The following is a 20,636-nucleotide window of genomic DNA, read 5'->3' as shown; positions in this document are numbered from 1 at the left end:
AATATCTGGTATGTTTGTGATGCCATACAAATGTGATAAATGCTTATAAATGGTAGCCAATTTGATTATTTTAAGTTCAAACATTTTGAAAAAGGATATGGCTGCACCTATTTTCTATTGAGTATAGAATATCCACAATCCAATATTCCTATGGAAAATAGTACAGACGTTTTACAAGACGAGAGAGCTAAGCCCAAACTCTTCATAGACATAGCTGAACATTTGAAACTGAAAAGTGTTTAATAAAAAGCTGAGAACTGGACTTCCATACAGTACAATGGGCAGTATTAAAGATGTGAATATTGTGGTGTTACTTGCACAAGGGAAAAATAAAACAGCAAATGTTCTAGCAAAAAAGCAGACTTACAACAGTAGCAAATAAGGTGGGAAGGACTGCAGGCTTTTCTAAATTTACATCAGGTCCCTGCAAGGTGATTATTGGACATGACCAGATATATAAAAGGAATAGTGAACATTTGAATTCTTACCCAAAAAGGGAAAAGAGAAAAAAAGGAAAAGAGTTTCTAAGTTAAAAAACAGGACAGGCTGTTAAAATTTGACATATTTGAGGGACAGGAGGCAAATGTAGCAAGTTAATGCTAGGAGCTGTTCTGGAGAGCCATTAAATGATGTATAAAATGCTTTGTGTAATCTTTTCTTCTTATGTAAGACACAGTTGTAAAGATAATTGTCCCTCTCTGAAATGGAAAGATTGACCCAGATCAGCCACTGATATGAAGCAGTGTGGGATATACCAGGTTTCTGTCAATACTTCATTTGGCTTAAGCTCTTTTTTCCCCCTCCTACGGTCTTTTAACTCTATGTTAAAAATACACCTTTCCTAAAAGTTAAGAATAGATGAGAGGGTGCAACCATTTATACAGCAAATAAATTAAGCAAAACAGTTTAAAATTAGACTATGTTAGTCAAATTGGATTATCCATGAACCGGTGGATTGATTGTAACAGTTTGGTGCAGGAGTTATTTCTGTCTTATTACTCACCTCCTCTTTTCCAGTAGAATAGTGGGAGTGCGGCACTGAGCAAACAAGGCAAGGCACAAAAAATGAAGATTTTAAACTTGAATTGCGAACTGAACATTTCAGAGGATTAACTGAAGGCCTGTTAGAAGCTGAATGAAAAGAAAACATGCAGTTATGGCACAGCCAGTACGATTATTTCCATTCACCGTTTATCTTCGTTTCTCCAGCACACGAGATTAAAGCTACACCAGCAGACAGGAGATTTGGTTGGAAAGGTCACTTTTAGAAAGTTAGTAACTCCATGTGCACAAGAGAACACGGACTTGTGTCTGTTCCACGGGAAACCAAAGCCCCAAAAGCCTCACCACCACAATAGTTGCTGCAGCACTGCAGGGAAGCTGGGTTGTGAGGTCTGTGGCAGCCACAGTTTGTGTTAACCAGGGTTTAGATGGAGGAGTGCTTCATCTCCAACACGTGCGTGAGGAGAAAATAGTCCATAGCTTACTTCCATCCATAAGTTTAAGGAAGCTGCAGCTCCCAGAGGTGAGTGGGATCCTCTTGACTCAAACACCAACCAGCCCGAGCAAACGGATTGAGCTGGAGGAAAATGTTTTTCACAAAGAGCAGCAAACGAATTAAAAGAGTGCAAACCAAGCACTGCATAAAAGAAATGACAGGAGTATAATAAGCAGAAGGAGAGGAACCTGAGCACTTAAGTTGCAGGACTGTCGGGGGTGACAGGTAAGGTGCATGGCTGCTGTGAGCTGCACTGTCAGGTTAAGGCTTCCCTCACGTGTGGAGGGCCAAGCCCAGGGGACACCGCAGCGTCCTGTGATGGCCCTGCCCGTCCTCAGCTGGGGCCTCCCCACACCCGTGGGCTCTATGTGAGCTCAGCCCAGGGCCCTCAGCCCCCGCCTGGGCCGGTGGGGGGCTGGTCTGCAGCTGGGCTCTGCCTCTGGAGCACCCTGCTCTGAGCCTCCTCCATGCTGGTGGCCTGGTGTAGCCTGTCCCCATGGCTGTGCCTGCAGCAGAACCCAGCCCTGCGGGGTGCCTTGCTGCACTGCCCCACCCCAGCACCATGAGCCTGGGTCCGGTCAGACCCAGCTGCTGCCTCTGCCCATAGGGCAGCAGCACAGGTCAGGCCTTGGTATCTCCGTGCAACCGTCCCTGCCGCAGCCGCCATTGCTGCTCCTCGGCCTGGAGCTGGCAGCTTCTCTGTGCGTGCAAGTCTTCATGTGAAGAATGCTCCCCTGGGGAAGGGTTGCGGTTTTAATGTCTCCTCATTAGTGCAAAGCTGTGCTAGGACAAACAAGTAATCCGGTGAGTAGCGTATTTTATCCGACACCCTGTCTTAATGCAAGCTGGGCCAAACCTTTGCCCTGTGATTGTGTTTTGTGTTACCTGAACCCTGCACCTCTCTCTGCCAGTTCTACCTCTCAAAGATAAAATGTTTAAGCGTGTTGTGTTTGCTTGTCTGTTAACTCCCTTTGCTCTCTTCTGGCCTAGCTTAAGTTAAAAGCCTTTACTTGTGAAATTGATGAGTATACTGTGTTTTAAAGTTGTAGGGTTTTTTCCCTACTTCTTAGGTGTTGGGGAGGTGTGGTTCCCAGGACACAGGCAGACTGCTTTAGCTGAAATTCTGTTCCGCTCAGCAAGAAACTTGTTTTCTTCCCCAAAGAGTATCCCATACTCCTTAGACTAATGAGGGAAGCTTTAAATCTAACACTTTAGACTCTGCAAAAAGTCTCCCTCCTTGGTCAGTCTTACACCAGAAGATCCAGCTCAGGTTATTTATAGAAAAAACTCGGTGAAATGACTGTCTGATATTAGTGATCAGCAGAAAGAGGTTTCTTTGGGAGTGTAACAACTGCTCCTTTAATTCACTCTCCTAAAAATATAGTGCAGAGCTCTGCATCATCAGAGAAACTTGTGGTAGTCACAGCCCCATGCGTCAGTTCTGAGCCATCTTCGTCCAGTGGTTCAAATGATTTATTTACAGTACTGTCGTGGTTCAAGCCCAGCCGGCAACTTGGAACCACGCAGCCGCTCGCTCACTCCCCCCCTTTTCCTTCCTCCCCCCGCTCCCGGAGGGATGGGGAGGAGAATCGAAGGAATGTAACTCCCACGAGTTGAGATAACAGCTCTCCAGTAACTAAGGTATAATACAAACCACTACTGCTACCGATAATAATGATAAGAGGAATAACAAGGGGAGAGGACACAACCGCTCACCACCCGCCGACCGATACCCAGCCCGACCCGAGCAGCGATCTGGGCCTTCCGGGTAACTCCCCCCAGTTTCTATACTGGCCATGACGTGCTGTGGTATGGAATACCCCTTTGGCCAGTTTGGGTCAGGTGTCCAGTCCCTGCTTCCTCCTGGCTTCCCCTCCTCTCTGGCAAAGCATGAGACTGAGAAAGTCCTTGGTCAGAGTAAGCATTACTGAGCAACAACTAAAAACATCGGTGTTATCAGCATTGTTCCCAGACTGAAAGTCAAAAACACAGCACTGCACCAGCTACTAAGAAGGAGAAAAAATGACTGCTGTAGCTGAACCCAGGACAAGTACCAAACTTCTTTAAGTTGTGTATAAGTTTTTGTGGAGTAGCTGGACCAGGAGGAACCCAGAAACTACAGTTTCTGAACACGTATCAGGTTAAGAAGAGCAGGATGCCTGACATTCTCCTTTTTTTTTTTGCTCCAGGCAGCTGCTAGAGTTGGGAGTCATGTAAGAGGCAGAAGAACTGGCAGAAGATCAAGGTATGAAGATTGTCTAATTCTGTGAGTAAAAACATCAAAACATCAGTCTTGCATTCCTGAGTACAGGAAGACTCTCAGGTAACTTTCCTTTTCACAGATAACATCTTTTCAGTAGGCACTTGCAGTGTTTTACTACTGCAAGTTATCCTTAGGTTGGGGGCACCTATGTGCAGGGCAGACTTTCTCATTTCATCGTTTCTGTATTTTTTCATCTGCCTTCCCAAATCAAACAGTCTGAAATCTCAATCAGACTTCCTGCCTTTTTTTCCGATTGGAAGCTTCTTAGGTGTCTGGTATCTACCTGAAGGACAGGAGAAGGATTAAAATCAGTGTTTATCCTGACTTACAGTTATTAACCCAGAGCTTCCAAAGAATTTAGGCACTTGAATGTCTGATGGTTGCTTAGGTCCTCCACATTAATTTGTTTCTATTAGCTATGTTGCTTCCCATAAGGGTCGCATAGACATTGTACTTAGTATCAGGTACAGTGATTAGCAACTTATCTTACTCATTAGAGTCCCAACTGTCACCTTCTAATCTTGAAGCCAAAATAAACGTCTGGTTTTCTTCCTTTAGGAGTGCCTCTGGTACTAGTTCTTCAGTTTTGCTGAGGTTTCTGGCAGGGAAACTAAGAGTTCTTCTTGTGACAAAGACATGCTAAGGCACCTTTACTAAGAGTATGTATGGTGGTAGGAATATCTGGATATCCATGCATGTTTGCAGTATTGATGTCAAGGACAAAAATGAGGCAAAATGGAATCTTTTCTTGCAGAGGCTGCTAAGTCCTTTATAGCAGTACTTGATGCTGGAAGCTAGAAGAGCTCTTGAAACTCATCCTGGGCTGTATACACCAGACCACAGCAGGCACCCTGAGTTTAGAATGCTTCTCAGCAGCATAGGACTTGTTTTCCAGTCCTACAGATTTTGTTACGAGCATCAGAGTAGAAATAATGGACCCAATTTCGCAGACAGTTGCTTATGCATTAGACTGCCCTGTGCTTGCACACCTTCTGCACTCTCCTGCAAAGGCTGAAGTCTCCTGTGTAGCACTGTTTAAGGTTATAAAACTACATCCTGCTGGGGTGATGAGGGTTAAGACAAATAACTTCATCCTATTCTCTTTCCAAGTTAAGAAAAATGTGAGTTGTAAATGTGTAGTGGAATCTGAGAATGGGTTGTGCAATGGCTATATCCTACGTGATTGTACAGAGATACTATCAGAAAGCTGTCAGTAAACTTGCTCTTATTACAAAGCAGAGGAAAGGAATCCAGACACACTGTGAAAACCAGTCAACATAGCTGATGGTAAGTCCTAGCACTGCACGGCGTAAATATGAGTTGATTTAACCCATCAGCTTGTTCTCAACTGTACAAGAGTACAAATTGTACAGTTGTACAGCAAGAGGCTATGGAAAAGATCCCAGGAGAGTCAGATATGTAGATAACTCCCTGCCTCTGAAATGGACATAATGACCATGCTGGTATTAAGGTAAGTACAGGGACTTTCCAAGGAGGTGTCTCTAGAAAAAAACCTGCCTTCTCAGATGGGGATTGATAGAGATGGTTAAGAAGAAAGGCCTGGATGACTGTTACCAGAGATGGTATGAGTGCACTACTTTCCTTGTGTATCAGGGTTATGGGAAAAACTTTTTAGATCAGATTCTGAGCAACCTGATATAGTCGAAGATGTCCCTGCAGGGGGGTGGACTGGACGACCTTTAAAGGTCCCTTCCAACCCAAACTATTCATTAGGCACAATCCCATCCTGAACTTGCCTGAATCTAGTGAGTGTGCACCAATCCCTTCTCAGTGGGATAACTTATTCTGAGTGTCAGGGAGAGCTTCCTGTTAGCAGTTTCCAAACCTTCTAGATGACAGTCCTATCTATGATTTCACTTCCAATCCCACTATCTTATTTTCACAGCTAACACTTCTACTAGCAGTGAAACATCATCTGTGACCCTTCATGAGGTTTTAAGTGTTAATTTGGAGCACTTGTATAAGTGAAAACTTTATTATGAAACAGAGAAAAAGATAGCTATTGTTTAATATTGCTTGTCTTAACACTCCTTGTTCACATCAGATTTGTGATGAATGATCCAGTTTGTTCTGTGATTTTGTCAAAGCAATGATAAATACACAGCTAATACAAATGGACGTTCTGTATTGCAAAGGATGCAAAAGATAAACAAGGAGATTATTTTCCTCAGCTGTCTTCAAACACCATTATGCTGTATTACAAAGACTATAGAGTAGAAGTACATGTACTCAGAACAGTGCCCAAGGGCTTTTATCTTCTTACCATTAATATGTCTCAGTGAAATGTTCCAGTGAAAGAACACACTGTTTGAGCTGTAGTAGTACCCTCCTGTGGTACCCTCTAACTTGCTGTGCTTCAGTTTGTTAAGACTTATCATAGAATCACAGAATGGTCTGGGTTGGAAGGGACCGTAAAGCTCATCCAGTTCCAACCCCCAGCCACGGGCAGGGACACCTTCCACTAGAGCAGGTTCCTCGAAGCCCCATCCAGCCTGGCCTTGAACACTTGACAAAACTGTGAGTGATCTGACCTGGTACCAGTGATTGTCCCACTTTGAGGGGGAAGGTGCACCAAGTGACTTCCAGAAAACTCTTCTGATTAGTTCTTCATGTTTTTCTTCTTGTGATTTTATAGTCTTTGGTTTATTACCTATTAGCACAATGGCAGAATTTGAGCAGTGAATGCGATATTCCAAGAAAAGCATCAGGATAATTAGTAGACTATCAGGAAACTTTGGTCTCTTGTTAGCCAGAGTAAAAGTGAATATACAGTTACAGCAATGAGGAACCTTGCTTAAAAAAGAAAAAAAAGCCCAAACCAATTTCGTGGGTAGATAAAGATTTATGGTCTGAAGGCTGGGATCCAAGCATTGTTCACCTGCACTAAATAAGTAAAGTGAGGAAATAAAAGATTACACTAACTTCTGATGGCCCCAGTCTTGATTACTACATTTCTGTCACAGTTAGTAGAGCACTGTCAGAAGCTTTCTAAAATTATTATACTGACTGGTGCCAGCACTATTTTAATTTCTTTTTAGTTTAGCCACAGGTGATTGAACTTTAAGAATTGAACTGCATCTATACCTTTCTGTAACAGATCTCCTCCCTTTGCGCTGGAGCCCAGAACATTTCAGAGTGGTCTGATTTCTTAGCAGCAAGGGAAACCAAATTATTCATTATCGTAACTTCACTACAGTGGACTCAGGTCAAGCATTCTGTGGAGCCTGAAAGGGTGGATGCAAGGCAAATTACAGAATATTTATCCCATTTTCTGTGGCATTCATATCTTGCATATCCCAGATCTTCTGTCTACTTGGCAAATGCATTCTCTTCACCTGTTGCATAATACACCTGGTGATATATTCACACCTGTAGAGGTAGGGGACACAATAATCTTCTTAGTGTGCTGACATGTGATCTGTGACATAATTATGACCCTTGACTTGGCTGAGAAGGGCTCACAAAGCTGGAGAGCTTAATGTGTGTGCTTCAGACTGTTCGAAGCACTCTACTCACAGTTGTTTTCATCAAGGAAGAAAGTCATTGTTCTTGTCTGTCCCTGGCCACTGATACCATTGCATGGTATTCACTGTCAGACATGAAAAAGCAGCAACCCTGGTGTGCATGTGTGGGTGTACATAGACTTTCCACACAGAACAGACTTTTGGACCCTGTTATAGGTTACCAGGGCAGAACAAATGTCCTTTGTGTGGGGAAGTAATGAAGGTTCTCCAGAGGCAGCTCTGCTGCTGCTATACTGCAGCTACATGACTGTGTAGGCTGGGGCTGAGAACAGCAGGCTCTGCAAAAAGACACCCCTTTCTCCCTCAGGAAAGTGAAAACCAGAGCTGACCCTCTGATGCAGAGGGTTGGGTCTAATTAACTTCGGCCCTAGAGGAGGAAAAGCATTGAGAGCCAGGACTTGTGAGAGTCACAGAAAAGTAGGGGAGGAAAACCTGCACATCAGTCACCAAACCCTCAGCTGGCAGAGAATCTGCAGCCTGCTTGGACAGTCTCTTGTTGGGGTTTACCAATATTATCACTGTAAGCTTATTTCTACTATCTAACTGAAGTTTCTCACTGCAGTAGACACATTTCTTATTCTTCCCAAAGGCAAGAGTTTATTTCCTTTTCTTTGCAAAAGTACCTTTCACGTATTTGAAGACTGTTATGTTTCACCTCAGCCTTCTCTAAGCCTAATAACCTCAGCTTTTACATTTCTTTATCAGAGGTGATAGACTTTGGACTCTCCTTGGTTTGTTGCCCCACATGTTGCAGTGCAGGAGTATGATACCAAGGTCTTATTATTACATGTGAACCCTTCAGAGTGTAGCCTAATAATGTGATACTAGAATCTCCTCTCAGTCCTGGTTTGTTTGTGATGCAAACGTAAAGCTATTATGCAACTGAATGTGGCTCCCTTGGCCCATTTAGAAAAAAACCCTAACGATAACATCCAGCAAACACACTGAGATGCACTGATTATTAAATAAGGTTAATATTTAAATTAGTGAGAACTACTTGGATTATGAGATTTTGGAGGACTGACCATTATTTCAGTAGCCCTTTCCTTCATGAAGACATGAAATGTCTCCTTGATTTTCCTGTGGATGATGACATATGGTGATACAGAGGAACATCCGTATTGTTCATTTATTTGAAGAACAGAGAAAACAATTGTGCTAATATTGACACACTTGACTGCTCTGATATACTCAAGCTAAAGCACATTTGCTGTTCTTCTAACTGTATTCTCTTTCCTTCAGTGAAGGTTGTCCCTATTACAGCTAAGATTTTACACGACTAGAAGTCATGTATGCTAAAGAAGTTTTCATTTAGCATGCCACACCTTTGAATGTCCTTTGTAATAAAATTCATGCATTGTATGCAACATCAGTCGAACCATGTGGTAATGGCTTTTTTGTGACAGTTAAGCAATTGATTTTTTGCAACCTCAGGTTTACATTTGAGAAAGTGTCCCAGGGTTCCCCAATGTCAAAGGTGCTACTGCAGAGCAAAAAGTGGCCTTACTATTCCAGAGAAAGTATCATAAAATGTCTAGGTATTAGGCTTAGTGTGCAAAATATGAACTCATCTAGAAATAAAAATTAGTGAGTCAAAACCTGTTTCTTAGATAGACCAACACTGAAATTTAATCAAACTTTATTGCTTTATCAGCCTTTTAGTAGAAATGCCCAAGTATTACTGAATAACATGGACAGTTCAGCAGAACAGTGACTTCTGTGCATGCAGTCTGGCACTTGTAATGACAGGAAACTCCATGTGGATGTCTTTCAGGTACACTGGAAAGATCTGTGGAAGGAGCAGGAAACTGTTTGTGCCAGAGATGACCAACCCCATATAGGAATAATAGACCATTGTGTGTGAAGGTATTTCACCACTTCAGTGAATAATTCTAAGAAACATGATAAAAGAATCCACAGAGTGAAAAAATATTAAACATGTCTCACTTTTGAATAAAAGCAAAGTTAAATCATTGCAAGACTACTCTGACAAACTTTAAAGGGTTTCTGCGTACATGAGTAGATGATGGTGGAATTTAGTAAGTAATCTATCTGTGTGCTCCAGCCTAAATCAGTAGTCAGCAGTCAGAAGACTGTTGCTTATGAAAATCATACAGAAGCTCATTAGTTGCCACAGTGCTATTTGAACTGAGAGTCTGTAGAGAAACGCTTTCGTACTGTGTTGCTATTTCCCTAAGGTAACTGCATCTTGGATTTCTTACGTTTTATTTAGCTTAGTTTTTTATCATAAAATTAATGACTACTAAATCTCAGAATTTAGACAGTAGAATAAAGACAGTAAAAATGTCTGGAAACTTCTCTGTAGAAAGTTTTTCTTTAATCAGTAGGGAGCTTCTTTTGCCATGTCCCCATGAGAAAGGGTAAACAAATAAAGAATAGGTACAATTGCTCATTTAGAAAAGTCGAAGTATAACTGAACTGCTACAAAAAAGAATTGGAGAACACATAAATATGTATGTGTGTTTAAAAGTGAACAAAGAAAGGTACAGGAACAAGTCTATTTCTCCCTAATTGTAAGGAAACATGAAAAATTCATAATCCTTAAAATGATGTTAGAATATAAACCAAAGGTTTTATTGAATGACCCCATGTAGAGGCTTACAGTTCTTCTCTTTATAGAAAAATGGGTAAAACACAGATTTGATCAAGTTTGCTTTGCCTGTAAGGATTTAATGAAGAACTTCTTGTAACTTACCATTCTTGGTCTTTTCTCTGAAACAAAACCTAGCAGAAGGGTAAGCTTATCTGATACTTCCTGCTATATGTTTGGCACTGTTTCTTGCTTTACCTGTTTGTTGGCTACCCTAAAATGTGTGACTTCTTTCAGGAATGAGGTTTTGCGTACATACTTAAACCCAGAAACATTCTTTTAACACAATGGTTGTAAGAATATCCTAGCGCAACCTTAGATATAATAGATCATTATTTAACTAGGAGTTTATCAAATGGCTGTTAGAAAGTGTATATTAAGAAGCACGAGTAAAGGAGAGTCATAGCTGCATATAAAATCACAAGATAAATATGCAAAAAAGGCAGAAACACAATTTATATGTGAACTTCTGAAGTTTAGAAGGAAACACTAGTTAGGAGATTTTTACCTATCCCTGCCAAGACTGTGGTCTTTGGTGCTGTTCATCTGTTAGTACTAGAAGATAGGAAATGCTCTAAGATCCTCAGACCAGCCCTGTTCTGGCTTTCTCTTGGGGCAGTAAAGAAAAGTGCCTTTTATTCCTTTTTTGTAACATAATTCATATATTTCAGTCTCCATTAAGGAAGACTAAATTCAGATTCTATGTAAGGAGAAAAACCAAGTGCATCAACCAAGTGCATATGCCAGTTACTTTAGTATGTGTACACAGGGACTGACAGAACTTTGGGTATAGGGATATTACCTTTAAGAGAATTCATCACCGAGTTAACCAACATGCCAAATTGTTTTGAAGATCAGTAAAGCAGAAAATCAGAAATTGAAGCCTCTATGGTTATACTAAATAGTTCAAATGAGAAGAAAGAATGCCTTAGTTTTTCTTTTCAAGCCAGCCAAAACACTTCAAGTGTTTGAGTGCAAGTCTGGGGAATGCAGGCATTTTGCCCACATTGAAAATGAAGTTATGGTGAATTTTCTTTGAACAGCTGTAGTACTGTCAAGGCTATGGAAAATGATTTGACTTTGATTTTTCTTTTTGATTAATGGAAACTGCTCACTTTGATCAAATAAGCCTTTGAAAAACTGCAGCTTTCTTATTTGAGTGATTGTTAGATAACCAGATCCCAGCATACAAATGCTTTTGGTGCTAGTGGGGAATGGGCCATGCTCAATCCACTGCGACTTGATTGCTTCAGATCATGCATTTTACAAGACTATCAGTTACTCTTCTGGCAGATATTGTATCTATATTAAAGAAGGACCAGGAGTGGCAGGAAAACTGATCCAGGCAACAATAGAGCCATTAGTCTGACTCAACAGCCTGCAAAGCTTTAGAACAGATTTTAAAGGAAAGAAGTAATTAAGTTAGGACAATAAAATGGAACGTATGTTTTTCCAAAGGCAGATCATGCTGTACTGATCCGATATCTTTGATAAAAGAAATCATCTAGTTAAGAGAAATGCTGTGGGTTTAATTTGCCTGGACTTCAGGAGAACCTGCAATGTAGAACCAGCTTGAAAATCTTGCAGCTGAGAAAGCTGGACTTCTGATGAACACAGTAAAGACCTACAGGTTCTTCAAGGCGATTGATGTGTGGTGTGATCAAAATGCAGGATAGAAAGAAGATGGAGAGAGTGAATGGGACATGACAGGCTATTGGATTAGTGGGTACAGGGGATAAGGCTGTATCTATTGAGGCCTGGGAAGAGGCAGTGTTAATAACTGATGTGTGAAGGGCAACAATCTAATTATGAGTTTTATTTTTTGAGACATAGTAACTGAGGAACTGTGGGGGTTTCTCTGTATATTCTTTTTTCCTTTTTATGTTTGTTAATGAATATTGCTTTTTCATGTGTAATAAGTGTATGCTACTTTCCCTCCTTTCCCCTGCTGGGAGAGAAAACAGGTCTCTTCCAAACCCAGATGAGAGCATCAGCAGTTTTGTGGTTGGTTTTTGTTGCTTTTCTTTGGTTTTTTTTGGTTTTGTTTTTTTTTCTAGGACTGTTGAAGGAACTTGCTTATAAAATACCAAAACCAAATTTATTTTGCATTGGTTATTTAAATAATAAAATTTAAATAGCTTTGAATTATGGAGAAGCTGGGTGGCAAATCAACTACCCAGAGATGAACAGAGTTTATGTCGAGAATGCAGCCCAAGCACTAATCCTGCTATCTGCTTCCAGAGGTCTTGCTGGCTTCTTATTAGGTTACCCTGTCACTTCATCTATTTGCCTCAGCACTCAAACATGTTTATCAGTAATATTAGTGTAATCTTATTTTTACATGGAAAATCTTATCCCCGCATCAAATGCTGCAGATCACTCTGTTTGACTATAACCAAGATTTCTGCCTGCCAAATGTTTGTTTGAGACACACCTGCACTTACAAATGTATCTACAGGTGATTTAAATATATATAATCCATTTTCATTAGTTTACTTGGGGCAAATAATACACTGGTTTGTGTGTAACTGATATTATTATGCTCTGAGCTACCATGAGAGTGTATACATTAATGGTTACCCATGTATGGAGGTAAAGGGTGCCATATACAGATACTCCTATATATTGAGTTGTACAACTTTTTTCTATTGTAAGAGTTTGTTAATTATAATCTTTCCCAAGTTCAGTTGTTTAGATTGAAAAAGCACAGGTTTGACTTTTACTTGTTACTTTTTACAATTAAAACTAGAATTCATTTGGTATTTCCAGAACAAGATTAGTGTATTATGTTGCAGGTCACTGTTTTACAAGATAAAAGAGTGGTAACTAATGCCTGCTATAAGCCAGCATGTGACAAGAGAGTATGAAGTCAGCCCTTTAGGCTCCCCTGTGTTACATTTTGGGAAAATACACGTTTCAAACATGGACTTAATGAAGCTGAATGTTTTCTCTGTGTTATTGGTGGGTGTGTTTTCCTGGCACCAGCTCCAGTACTTCTGTTTGTACCTTACGAATGATTTCAAAGACTGGGGGGGGTCATAAGAATAATCAAAGTAACTGAAGTGTGTTTATGATTAAGTACATTTCCAAGTCACTGGCTGCTCTTTGCTTGTTTTTATTCTTGTCTTTGTTACACCTTGCAGACCAAGTTTGATTGCAAAAGCCTGTTCAGTCCGCCTGAAGAAATGTTGAACAAGGTTCTGGGGCTGGTGACTGAGTTCAGGCAAATTCAGGCTGGGGAAAAAGGTGAAAAATGTTTATCAGGAAGGACAGAAGCAGTGGTGAGTTAAGGTAGACAAACTGAGGATGGACTCCTTATTAAAAACTAGGTGCTTACTTGAAAAGTGTGGTTTAGCCCAAACCCATGTATTTAGTTTAAAGCAGTAACTGAATCAGCTGTGAGTTCTGCAAGGGACTAGCTGAGATAACCAAATTCTGTTGCCCCATTAGATCTGGTAATGTTTTTCTCATACTAAAGCTCTTGATCACTTCACTAGGAAGCTCTCATACATCCATGATGCAAACCAGGAAGTTATCAATGTTGTTCCAGGAGTGGGAATAGAACTTTGTGAAAATACATCCATATTTAGATGCTTCATATCTCTCTAAATAAGTCTTTTAAGTCATGGAAACTTTCAGCTATATTCTTCAAGAACTGGATGTATGGCAAGCAGGACTTCCCAGCTTTGCAGGAGCTGTGAGATGCTGTAATACAGGGTACCACCATTGAAAACATGTGCACTTTTTTCCTTTGCTGTATCTTCTCCTTTTTGCACCACAGGTGGAAATAAAGTGAACTTAAAAAAAGCTCTACTAGAGAGAGCAGTAAAGTTACTTAAGACTTAAAATATCCTCTTCAGTTTGCACCATGTTATTCTGTATTATCAGCGTTTGCCGATCTCTCTCATGTCTGCAAATGTAAGCATGTTAAAACACTTTTTTGTGATCTGCTGTGCCTTTTCTGTACCATAAATATATCTCCCCGTGCTTTTGATAAACACGTGAGAGTGAGATAAAGGAAGAAAAAACCCACTTATTTCTCTAATACTAAAGACACTTATCCTTACATATTGGACTCTTCTGCTTAGGCTCTCTAATACCTAGTGCACTCCATCAGAATCAGTTTGTTTTATTAGTACTCCTTTTGGTTTAGGTTTCTGGGTGGCAATTGGCTTTCTGTTGTACTTGCAGATAAGGACAACAAGCTTCTGATAATTCTCTAGATATTCCTGACATAAAAACATACCTGATGATTGTTCCCTTTACGTCATACTTTTGTCACACTTGGTTGTTTGATAGTTTAACTCATGAAGTTTTATAGGTAGCATATAACTGATGCAGTTGTGGTTTTAGCTGATGAGGTGTTGCTCTGCCAACAGGATGTGGGACAAAGACCATCTGGAGATTATTCAGTCTTGAAAGCCTGTTAAATTGTGATTGGCCAAAATAATCAATAACTGGCCTTCATCCATCAGAAGATAAATAAATCACAGATGTATTGGGGAGCAAGTTCCAGTGAACTTCTGTGGCTTTTCTTCATTTTTGTTTAAATGAATAGTAGTTAACATAGTGTTATTTCTGCTGAAGGTATAAAATCAGCAACATTATTAAGAAAACCACTTATACATTTTTAATGGAAACCATACCACTTTCTGTCTTTACAGGAATTGAACACATCAGGTTTGTGCTGTGGACTAGGCTTTTAGGGTATTGCCCTTCCCTTTAGATAGGTGTGTACCAGTGATACACATGTTTAGGTGGTCAGTGTGATCCAGTGATGAGGTCTAATTTTCGTTTCCCAAACTAAACTCTATTGCAGATTGCAGAGTCTCAGTTTCAAGGTATGTATGAGGGTGTGAAATGAACTAACAGACAAGCCTAGGCAGAGCTCTTGATGTGGAGTACTGTGTCCCAAACCAGACCTAAAGTTTTTGTGAGCTCAATTTACTGTCAATGTCAACATGTAAGAAGTCAGGCTTACAAAGTCTAGTTTACATCATACAGTCCCCCTCCTGCTTGTGACGGAGGTGCAGTCACAGTACACAGAGTGCTATGTGTAGGATAGCCCCATTTTCTGTTTACATATTTGTTAGAGTTGAACAATGTTTTTCATATTATCATCACTGATCTGCAAGAGGGTTAAGGACAGACATTGGAGAAAGATTTCCAAATCTTCCTTTTTGAAGTAGAAGTAACCAGGTTGTGTAGGATGGAGGAAATGTTTAAAATCAAAGAAAATATTAAGAATTAAGGTAAAGGTCACTCAGCCCAAATATTTTCTTCCATTTTTTGTTAGGGTCTAATACAGCTAAGAGAAAAATTCGAACTCTTTTGCTGAAGACAGACCATAATGGGTTGTGCTGCACGTATAGTATTCGAGGATACACCTTCTTATTTGGGCTGAGGCATTAAGTAAACAGAAAGCAGACTGGAGCCAGAGTTGTGCAAAGCTGTATCTTCACAGGAAGCTCCAAAGGCAGAAAATGTTGTAGAGGTACTTTCTCTTCTTTTTTTTTCTGTTTCTCTTAGAACATTAGTATGGTTTTTTTATTCCTTTGATGTGTTTTGCTAGTCAATCAAAATATTTTTGTTCTCTATTTGTGTTTTAAAAGATACTCTGTTCTGACTTCAGGTTTAGTGATGTCAAAGGCAATTGGCTTTTCAATTGATCTCTTCAGACTTATAAATAATTTTGCAGTTGTTAGTGCTTTGGTGTGTTTCTGTTTTTGTTTTTACATTGCCTTCATTGCAGTGAAAAGACAATAATAAATACACAAAACTTTAGCTAGAAATCCAGTGACTAATTCCTATGACCTGTGTATTGCGTGTAATGAGTGTAAAAGAGAAGCATAAATCAGATAAAATGCTAAATATTTTGTAGATAATAGATTTAAAATAGTAGCATGAAGAAGGAATCTTGATGTAATTTATAGACTATTTTAACCTTTACATATATTCTATATTTTCTGTATTTCTTTTCTATCTGCCTTGATTAAAAGCCAGGACACGATCTTATTTAGCATCTTCAGTTTCTCCTTTGATATCTAAGACTTTTAGCTGCAAAATCCTAGGAAAGTGCACTCAAGGGACAAGAATTTTTGCCCTTCTGCCCTTCTGAAGTATATTTATCTACCAATGTGATGTTGTAAACCTATTTTTATGCTTGTGCAAGGACACTTACTCATGAAAACACAGAGTACAAAAACACACCCAAGTTTCTTCTTTTACTGACATTTCATTATTGTGATTATTTCCAGGATATTCTTTTCCTTTTGTGTTACAACCTGAAGCTGCTTTGGAAATCTTTCCACAATAAAACTTCTGAGCACTTTTACCTGTAGGATGAGTTCTACTATGCTATTTCAGAAGTAGTAAGCTGCCTTCGATTTTCAGCTCTTGCAGCAATTGAATAAGGGTTGCCGAGGCTTATTGAGAGTACAAATTCATTACTAGTTTCTATTCCACACTCTGCTGTGATCTTTTTTAAATTTTAGATTTTGAAAGGTGTTAATAGTTCTAAATTTGAAACAAAATTGAAATGAAGGGTCACCTTGGTTTTTTTCCCCTCACGCTTCACATATTCCAGGAGTGCTTCACTAGTTAGAAATTCTTGCCAACTGTATTGGCAGATTTTCTTGACTAAGCACATAAATGTAAACCAGAGGTATGCTTTTTACATTTAGACATCCCTGTGTTGTGTGGATGAAGCAAAAGATACCTCTAAAAGGGCCATTTAATTGTGACTTTACAAAGGGCTTCTGCTGTCTTCCTTTCTCATTCATATGGATGTTCTTCATTCTGCTATGGTGAGTAAGCCCTAAGTGAGCTGGGCATATGTATGGTTAGTCACCATATTACGGTTATATAACATGTTACCACATCCTGTTTCTTAAATAACTGTAAAAAGGGCCATTAAAAGCTGTATTTTCTTTGTATTGCTGTGTTCAGCCTGAACTAGGATCTGTTAAAAATAATACTCAATGCAGAGTGAATAACTTAAAAAGTTACGATCTTTTCAGAGAGTATCATTGCAGGCCTTCATGCAGATGTGCTTTACCAAGGCTACATTAGTTATCCTAAATCCAGATGCTGCTATTGCTTCTTTTCTTTTTAGAGGAGTAGAAGTTGTGCGAAAGCTGAGGTTTATCTTAATTATTACTTAGTTTTAGATACTGTTCTTATTATTTAGCATAGTTTAGATTGACATCTCTCATCTTTGCAGCCTTATAAGAACACTGGTACTGTAAAACAATTCCACATTGTCACAAAAATCTATCTTACATCTGAAAATATCAATGCATCTTTTATCCTCAAAGGACCAGCTATTGCTTCATGTACTGGAACTTGGGGCTCGAGACTTTTAAGTTTATCAAACATTTTATTACATGTTCCACTTAACTTCAGTGGAAGATGGGCACAGCTATTGGCATTTCGGGCCTCAGTCACTGATACCGATGGTGGGTTATAGTTGAAAGGACTGTGCTGAGGCAGGAAGACAGAGATTGCCTTTGTATATAAGGCTGCTATGAGGTGTCCACACAGCTTCTCTTCTCCAGGCTGAACAGCCCCAATTTTCTCAGCCTGTCTTCATACAGGAGGTGCTCCAGCCCCCTTATCATCCTCGTAGCCTCCTCTGGACTTGCTCCAACAGCTCCATGTCCTTTTTATGTTGAAGACACCAGAACTGCACACAGTGCTCCAAGAAGGGTCTCACAAGAGCAGAGTAGAGGGGCAGGATCACCTCCTTTGACCTGCTGGTCACACTTCTTTTGATGCAGCCCAGGATACGGTTGGTTTCTGGGCTCAAGCACACACTGAAGCTGGCTCATGTTCAATTTCTCATCAACCACCACCCCCAAGTCCTTCTCCGCAGGGCTGCTCTGAATCACTTCTCCACCCACCCTGTAGCTGTGCCTGTGATTGCCCCGACCCAGGTACAGGACCTTGCACTTCACATTGTTGAACTTTATGAGGTTTGCACTGGTCTGCATCTCAGGCGTGTCAAGGTCTCTCTAAATGACATCACCTCCCTCCAGTGTGTCAACCACACCTGTCAGATCCTCACACTTGTAAACACAAGTAAAAATAAATATGTTTTCTCCTACAGATAATTTCCCTTATTTGTCAAAAGCATTTTGGATTTCATGTGTCCTGCGATGTGTTACCTGTTCATCCAGGCTTATTGCCGTCTACGAGGTTGAAGGACTTTTTCTTTATCCAAGTCATTAGTGACTTGGGCCATTACCTGGCCAAGAGCAGATCCAGATGGAATCTCACTGATTATATTTTTTGGAGTTTGATAGCAAATGATAAAAACTAATCTTAAAGTCTGTGGTTATTTACCCCCTTTCCCCTCCCCTTTTCTTCCCTGGTAGTTTTCACTCTCCCTGAAGTAGTTCCACTTTAATTTACTTTTGAAAATGTTATGATTTAATGTCAATAACATTCTTAAAACATATTACATGACCTGCTTCTTCTCCATTTATGAGACTTGTTGCCCTGTTACAGAAATTAATAGCCAACATGTCAAAAATATAAAGCAATATAGCTTTAAAAATTATCTCTAACCTTTCATGAATAGTTGTGTTGTTTCTTTTTTATTATAGTATTTTTTTCCAGAATTTGGCTCTTCCTCATTTCTTGGCTTTTTAGATATGAACAATGTGGTCACCTCTTCACACATTTCTCACACAACTTCTGAGATTATGCAGAGGAAGCTAACAGCTCTGAGCTTGCTTCGCTCTATTCCCAAGGTATCTTCGTATGTAATTCCTCAGACCCAGCTGTCACTGTGGAGATAGGACTCCTTTCACCTAAATTTAGCTGCCTATAAAATAGCCATCTATATCTGTGCAGGGGTGTAGGTCCCTATCACAGTCAAATGGGACTTAGTACAGTCAATGACCAATAGAGAGCTCTTCTGGAGGCATGTTGTACAGGCATACTTGAGGATGAGTGAAGTGCAGTATTTCCAAATATTCTCAGACCTCTTCTTTTCCTGTTTTAGATGAATTCTTTCTTACTGATTTTAGTTATTAGCTGTGTAATTAGAGGTCATCCTTTTATGAAGAGTGGTGGAAAATGTACCTCAGCCTTCTGCAGGTGAATTATCACTAGGTTTTTCTTTTCCTTACAGAGTTCTTTTCTTGCTATCCCTTATGTCCATTTCGTTGTGCAGTTAAATTTGTGCTTTATGCTTTCTGACTTTGTTTCAGCATCTTGTGCTATTCTTTCATGCTTGTCCTTAGGAGTTTGACCTGGTTTCTACTTGCTGTACATTTCTTTCTCGTGTTTCAGGTCATTGAAGACCATGTTGCTTAGCCAAGTTGATCTCTGACCATACTTCCTATCCTCCTACTGTGTGGAATTGTTTGTGTTTGTACCCCAAACATCATTCCTTTAAGGAACTGCCAACTCTACTGAATTCCTTCTGCTTTGGCCGTGTTTCCCATGAGAACTTACCTTCCAGTTCTCAGGGTTTATTGGAGTCTCCTTGTATAGAGTCCATTGGGTTTGAATTGATCTTTTCTCTTGTCCCTCATCTAAAAATAATACACATTATCACATCACAGTTGCTCTCAACCAAATTACCTTTACCCTCATGTTCCCAACCATCCTCCTTCTTGGTTGCTTAGCAGGCAGCTTCTTGGCAGGCTGCTGTTGAAGGATTTGGCAGGCTCTGACAGCTGCTGTAGACCATACGCAGGGAGTGGTTAAATGCTGCTCATTATACCCAGAGACAGACACAGCACACTGCTTTGTAATATGCAAGTGGAGATGCTTACCTAAACATTCACAGGGAAACACTTGCATCTTTTAGTTGGATGTTTAATCAAAACAAAGACAAATACTACGTTTGCAGTGTTTCAGATGCTCTTCTGGGAAAACATCTACGTGGATGCAGAAACCCTTTGCCAGCCTTGAAGTCCAGGTAAGGAGAAGACAAAAACCTCTTCCCTGTTTCCTTTGCAGACCTAGGCATAAAATTGCAGTATTGTGTCTCTTTGGATTGATCTTTCTTTGTCTAATCTTTATTTTCTATTTACCATCACTTGGAGGAATGGGAAATCTCCACTGAGGTTCTCTGATTGGTGAGTAAAATTGGACTGTTAGTAGTTTTTCATGTTACCGTGATTTTCATAGCGTAGTCAAATCTTCACAAGGAAAGATTTCTTTGTCACAGAGGTTTTTTGGGTTTGCTTTGGTTTTTTCATTTATATATTTAGAAATTGCCATTGAATCTCTCAAGAAATAAACTGAGACATTACTTAGTATTTGAAATCACACCATGGTGAAGTGAATCTACAGAGGATTTTTTTTGGCAATCTCTTTTTCTTTGCTGTAGCTCTCCTCAGTTAAGAACAGGGGAGTTTAACATACGGCTGAAAGTTGGTGCTGCAAGGATTCTGGTGCCTGAATGAAGAGACAGAGGCTCCCATTCACTTTCTGACTTTCCTAATGGTAATAATGCACCTTGGCTCTTCTTGTTTCAATACAGTTTGCAGCTGCATAGGATTTTGTCAAGTGTTTAAGCAGAAATTCTCCATGCTAGATATCTGCCCCAGGATAACTTTTAAAAGCAAAGATAATTTACATCTTTTTATACAGGGTGTTTGGAAACTATGCTCTTTTTTCTCATCCTAAATGGTTCCTGTGACCTCTCCTCTAAGAAGTTAAAGTACTTTGCAGGCTTTGGAAAAAGCATTTGAAAAATGAGGT

This window comes from Nestor notabilis, unplaced genomic scaffold (assembly GCF_000696875.1).
Source record: "Nestor notabilis isolate BGI_N333 unplaced genomic scaffold, ASM69687v1 scaffold7386, whole genome shotgun sequence".
In the NCBI taxonomy this organism is placed as follows: domain Eukaryota; kingdom Metazoa; phylum Chordata; class Aves; order Psittaciformes; family Psittacidae; genus Nestor; species Nestor notabilis.
This window is presented reverse-complemented; position numbering follows the sequence as displayed.